This window comes from Zingiber officinale, unplaced genomic scaffold, assembly GCF_018446385.1.
Source record: "Zingiber officinale cultivar Zhangliang unplaced genomic scaffold, Zo_v1.1 ctg182, whole genome shotgun sequence".
Taxonomy (NCBI): Eukaryota; Viridiplantae; Streptophyta; class Magnoliopsida; order Zingiberales; family Zingiberaceae; genus Zingiber; species Zingiber officinale.
The window spans coordinates 130,636-137,229 of record NW_024589871.1 but is presented as its reverse complement, the minus strand read 5'-3'; positions in this window follow the sequence as shown (position 1 = coordinate 137,229).

Below are 6,594 nucleotides of genomic sequence, written 5' to 3'. Positions count from 1 at the left end.
TTTATTTTCAATTTATATCCATCACTTGTAGATTGAGCTTAGGTGAAAATACAACCCTTGCATTTGCTAGTGCATTGAGGTATTTTAGATAGAAGGATCTTTTGGTTTGTAATATTGTTATCATTGTCATCGGTGACTGAATTCAGCATGCTTAATTCTGTGTTATTCATCAGTTTTGAGTGGTGTCAAGCTTAGAGGAGTAGCAATGCAGGCTTGCAGCTAAAAACAAATGTTCTATCTAATGTTGTTTCAACTAAAATCATTTATCTTATCCTGTATTTTGTTCTCATGATTTAGTAGATGCTTTCAGTAGTGCTCTGATTTGTGTCAATGTACTGGACTCTAACAAGTGCGGATGTTATGTAGTTATTGTTAGTGTCAGCACTAAGAACTGTAGAATCGAAATCTACGCTAGAGGGGTGAATAATGTTAATAAACTTTTTTTAAAAATAAAATAAGTAGATATTAATTTAGACCAATTTAATCAATTAAGACAAAGATAATAATGAAACTTATCAGTTAAGTATGCAAGTTGATTAATCAAACCAGAAATATAGACCAAAAGTATAAATATGCAGTAGTTTAAAAAATTAATTCTTATTTTTAATTTTTCCGAGGTGAAGAAATTTTATAGAAAAAATAAAAATTGAAGCACAATTAAAAAATTAAGGTAACATTAAAACAAACGAAAATATTATTCTAAGTGTTGTCAAAATGAAATGAAGCGTAAGTCGCAGCACCAAAAGCAAATGAGCACTCAAAGCACAAGAGGATAGCTAGATGACTGAGTAAGGGATGATTTTCAAACTCTGCCTTGAAACTCCATATACAATCTCTTGGGTGCTTGGAGCCTCCCAAAACCTATATTTGATTTCCCGAAATGACTGAGACACCCTAACTTATATTTGGTTTCCTAATTCTCATCAGTTGTTTGTGTAGGTATACAATCTAGATTTATCCGGCGTGATTTTTTGAAACTACACCGATGTATCCATCCAAACGCAACGTCTACTTTCAAGACGATATTGTTGAAGAACCGCTTTCTTGTGGAGGCTCTTGTTGCGATGCCCCACGGTTCTGGAGCTACTTTCCCTTCATGACGCTGAATTGAGACAGAGCCATTAATCTCCGTGAAAGGCTGAAAGCCTAGGGTATCTTCGTGGTAACCCTGCCTACTTTCATGATCAACTCCCCATGTCTCAGTATTCTATAGGTTAGAGGATTGGATTCATCTTTCAGTCCTTCCCTGCACCCCTTGGGATATGAAAACACACTTTTGACGTCGAGTTCATATATGCATTGTTATATTTATGAGGTGTCATAAAGGTAATCTCCTTAAAGATTATACTATTTATTTAATAAATAATATTCATTGTTTGAATGTGCATTCTATATGTTTGTGGTATGATTTTAAACTCAATTAATAATGCATAGAACGAGAGAAATTGTGATTGGATCATAATTAGTGGATATCTCATCATGTGTAATTATGTACATATTGAAATCTTTTTTGGTCGATGAATTAATGAGAGTGGGCATTGTCAATTCTGTGAAACTAACACATGTTATACTCCTTGATTATCCAAGCAATCGATCCTTGTTAATTGAAAATATTGGGATGTTGAGAGTTAGCATGTGGATACTAGTTATGGATAACTAGTTTATCGGATGTAACCTGTTATAAGACTTCATTTGGTTCTTTAAATGTTGATGAAGATTTTATTGCAACTCAAGTGTAAATTTCCTTAGACTTGAGGTATTCAAGTCATCTTGATCATTAAGGTTTGTGCTTTGACATCTTAACAAAACATCTCTTAGGAGGTGTAAGTCTAGAGTGATTGAGTATAAGTTAATATGCCAAAGATGTTTGAATAACTCGTAGAGAATTCACTACTCCTATAAGGAAACGTATACCCTATGGTCTCTTGTCATGATTGTTACTTATAAGTCTTTGGTCAAAATAAAAATGTCAAGAAGATTGTCTTCTTGGACATATGTTTTTGAGTAACTAGAATCCATAGGACAAGGAACAACTACTTGGGCTAGGTGTGACGTAGTCAGCTTAGTAGGGACTGACCATAACCTAAACCAAGTGGGTATAAGATGCGTAAAAAGAACATATACAGTAATGATTGTAGTTATTGAAGGATTCAGAATTTATTTTGAAGTTAATTGGGAGTCATGATATACTACTGTGTGTCACTCATGATCTATTCGTTATGATCCTGTCCGAAAGCTGAATCAATGAACACTGGGCATGTGGCGGTCTCCAACGGCTGACGTAGATCTCCTGACTGCTCGCACGGGCCTCCGGTGAACCTGCACAGAAGTCGAGCCGGGAAGCGGTTCCCAGCGACGACCCTCCGACGCTCAAGTCAGGTAAAGCTCGACAACAAAACAGTGCCTCCAAAGCTCGTAGAATGCGTACCTCCGGTGAAGGGTGAGGGCCTTTATATAGGGCTGTGAAGAAGCGAGTGCACACATACCGAGGTGCACACGTGTCCTTTCCCATACCGTAGTGTGGGCTTGTCAGAGGAGCTTACCTGACACCATACTACTACAGTCTGAGCACGTCTTTGATGGGACAACGGATCCTTCTGCTGCAGGATTTTGGGTATGGCCTGAACGTAGAACATGCATGCTGTCAGAAAAAGAGGTCCCTTGTCCTTTTCCCCTTACCCCCTGCCGAACATCCGGCCGGGCAGCCTTCGCCTTTCGTCCGACTGGGCAGCCTTCTCCTTTCATCCGGCCGGACATTTATGGTGGTATACTTAAGAAATTCTCAGTCATGTGCTATGTGAGTACTGCTAGCAGTAGGCTACCTCATGTCCTCGGCCGAGCGTACCACCGCTCGGCCCTGCGATTTTGTCCACTGAGCGCCGGAACCCTGACTTTCGCCAGGGTGCCTTTAATCAACTAGACACCGGATGGCCGGCCGGCCGGTCGACCCCTTCCTCTCCGGCCGGCCATCTGCCATTTTGACTCCCACGTGGCGTTGACCCCACAGAACGGGGGTCCCATGTTCTTACCGCCCGATCACTTGCCTCTCCTTCAAGTCTAGTCGAAGGAGGCAATTAGTCCGACTGACTGGACTGCGAGTCTAGCCGGGCGGCACCTTCGTGCCCTTATCCTTTGCTCGGCCCACCGCATGGATGGCCTTAAGGTTATTCCACAGCAACACCTCTTTAACCTCCTCGTAATCTACGTTAGTCTGCGACATTAAGGCTGAGCACGCGCTGATTAAATGCTTCGAATGGCGGAATGTCACGTGGCACACTGTCGTCATTGTACGGCGGCGGCAGCGTGGTGCTTTGACGGGATCGAGGCGGTTCGAAATGGACAGCGCGATGCGCGCTTTGATTCCCGTGACCTGGATCCAACGGTGGAGGTCGTCCGGCCTTCACCCTATAAAGCCTTCGTTTTCTCCTCCGTCGCCTCACTTCTCCTTTCGCGTACTCCTGGTTATCCCTCGCATTTTATAGCTCCGGCGATCGTGTCTCCTGTTTCCGGCGATCCCCGGTGTTCTTCCTTCGATCCTCCTTTTTCTTGTAAGGATCTCCTCCTTTCTTTCTTGTTTCCGGTGCTTTCTTTACATTTCTCTCCCCAGTTTTCGCTCCCGGGGTACTGTTCCGGTGCCTTCTTCTCGTTTTTGCCCTGTCATCTTTTTTGGTTTCATCCGCTCGGACCATGGCTAGTTCTTCTCATCCCGAAGACCAGTCTTTCGGCCCATGGTACACTACCATGCAGTCACGATTCGACCAGCGTGACTTTGATATTCTGACCGATAATTTCGAAATCCCCGATGATTTTGAACTTCTTTTAGCCGGTCCCTCCGCTTGGCCGCACAGGCCGTCGCGCGGAGCTTTCTGTGTCTTCCGCGACCAGTTTACTGCCGGTCTGCGTTTCCCTGTACATCCCTTCATTATAGATGTTTGTAATTTTTTCGGTGTGCTGCTCGGCAGTCTAGTACCCAACACATTTCGTCTGCTTTGTGGTGTTGTTGTTTTGTTCAAGATCCACAACATCCCCCTCCGACCGGAGGCCTTTTATTATTTCTATTACCCCAAGCAGTCTGAGCCGGGCACCTTCATGTTCCAAGCTCGGCCCGGCCTAGTCTTCTTCAATAAACTACCTTCTTCCAATAAACATTGGAAGGAGCATTTCTTCTACATTCGCATGCCCGATCAGGCCAACTTCCCGACCAAGTGGCAGGTCAACCTACCCCCCACTCCCGAGCTGAAGAAATTCAAGACCCGACCGGATTACCTCCAGGCTGCAAATATGCTAGCCATTCTGCGGCTTGACATCAATAAGCTTCTTCACGAAGGAGTGATGTACATCTTCGGCCTGAGTCCAATGCGGACTCCTCTTCCGAGCAGCTTCGGTAAGGATTTTACTTGGGCATATGCTTTAATTGCTAACTGATTTCTCTTCTTTCCTTTGTAGTGGACATCGTCATGGACTCGGTAATGGCCGGCGTTTTGAAGAGAAAGGCGGCGGCACGCGAAGCTGCGGCGGCCAAAGAAATGGAAGCGCTTGGTATCCAGCCGGTCGGATCCCATGAAGGAGAAAGCGGGACTCAGGTTGAGTCGCCCGCTCAGGCTTCTCAACAGAATGTGGTCAGCGGAGTCACCCCCAGCGGAGGACCAACTGTCCCCGAGGAAGGTTCCGCTCCGGAGGAGGATCAACCTCTACAAAAGAGACGCCGAGTGGAGACTCCCCTGCGATCGGCTACCTCTGCGGTCCAACCATCCGAGCGGGTCACTGAGACCGCCCGGGGCAAGGCGCCAGAGGTCGAAGCCATTTCGTCCGACCGGACGCCTTCTGAATGGGACGAGCCGGCAGCTCCAATTGAGGCTACTCCGGTCAGCACCCTTCCGCTCGCTCGTCATTCAGTCCAGCGCTCAACCATTCATTCTCAGTTTTCTGCGATTGCTTCTGATCCCCTTCCGACCGCCGGTCGGACGACCCCCGGTCGTGGCCGTACCGTACGGGTTACTCTTCATCTCCCGACTGAAGAGCTGCTACCAGAGGCCGACCGACCCACCGCGCCCGAGCACACCATTACCTTAAAAGGGCCTCTAGCCGAGATGTGGGCCGACACTCGGGCGCGCATCGCGATGATCCCTCTCCGCAATTTGGCCAATAGCCACATGCAGGAGGCCACGGGGGTAAATTCGTTTTTTTCGAAGTTTTGTATGCATTTTTTCCGATCGACCCTTAACCATTTCTCCTTTCTTTTGCATCAGAGATGGGTGGAGGAGATAGCAGTCTCCAACCGCCTGGCGATGGTGGATGAAGAACTAAGACAACTAAAGGCGGCAGTTGGTCTGTCCGGCTCTCAAGGCCCGTCGTACTCCGAGCTGCAGAAGGAGCTTAAGAAAGCTCAGGATTTACTGGCGGTCGAACAGAAGAAGACAGCCGACCAGGCTCACCATCTGGCTGAGTTCGAGCGGCAAGTCAAGTCGCTCGACCAAAAATTTACCCTGGCCACCACTCGAAAGAACACGACCATCTCCGACTTGGAGAAGAAGAACGTGGAGGCTCGGGGCCTGGAGCTGAGGGTAAAGGAGCTGATGGAGCATCTCGATAGAGAGAAAGCGGGCCACTCGGCTGACGCGGACAAGCAGAAGGAAGAGCTTCAAAATCTGAAGGAGGCTCTTACCGCTTCTCAGGTGGCTTTCAAAGAATACCAAGAGGCCGAGCCGAGCCGGGTTGCTGCCTTAAGACAGAGCTACATCCGCTCGCCCGAATTCTCGGAGAAAGTCTGGGAGAGGATGTACACGGCCTTCGACCTGGCTATGACCGCCACCACCACGTATCTGAAGTCAAAGGGGCATCTTCCCGAGTCCGCTGTAATCCCGGCCGCAGATCAAGCGGCTCTTCTCAACAACATTCCCACGACGCTTTATAATATTTAGAGTAGGAGTCTACATGTAACTAGGTCGCTCAGCCAAAAAATGATCCTTTTTGTACTTAGGCCACTGGGCCTAATATTTTATTTTTAATGCAATGTCTTCCTTCCTTTTACTTTGTCCTTTTGCCAGCCAATGGGTATGTTGTCCACTCGCCTATTATCACATTTCTAGTATTTGAAAGGGATTTTTACGAAGTATTCGGCGTGATCCTTCCGCTCGGCTAAATATGTAATATTCCGAATACGTAACATTCCGCTTTGATAGCAGAGATCGCTCGCTAGATGTCGGTGAAGTACCTTTGGGTATTGAGCCGAGCGGAACGTAGAGATGTTTAAACGATATTGACGGCGAGTTTCTTGAACATTTATAGCCTCTTTTGTTGGCATCATCAGCTCGGAAGATTTACAGACGCCGGCTCGTCTCTCGATTTTTAACGTCGGAGCTCGACGGTCTTCCGCTCGGAGGGTTTATAGACGCCGACTCGTCTCTCAATTTTTAACATCGGAGCTCGACGGTCTTCCGCTCGGAGGGTTTATAGACGCCGGCTCGTCGGAGCTCGACGGCCTTCCGCTCGGAGGGTTTATAGACGCCGGCTCGTCTCTCGATTTTTAACGTCGGAGCTCGACGGTCTTCCGCTCGGAGGGTTTATAGACGCCGGCTCGTCTCTCGATTTTTA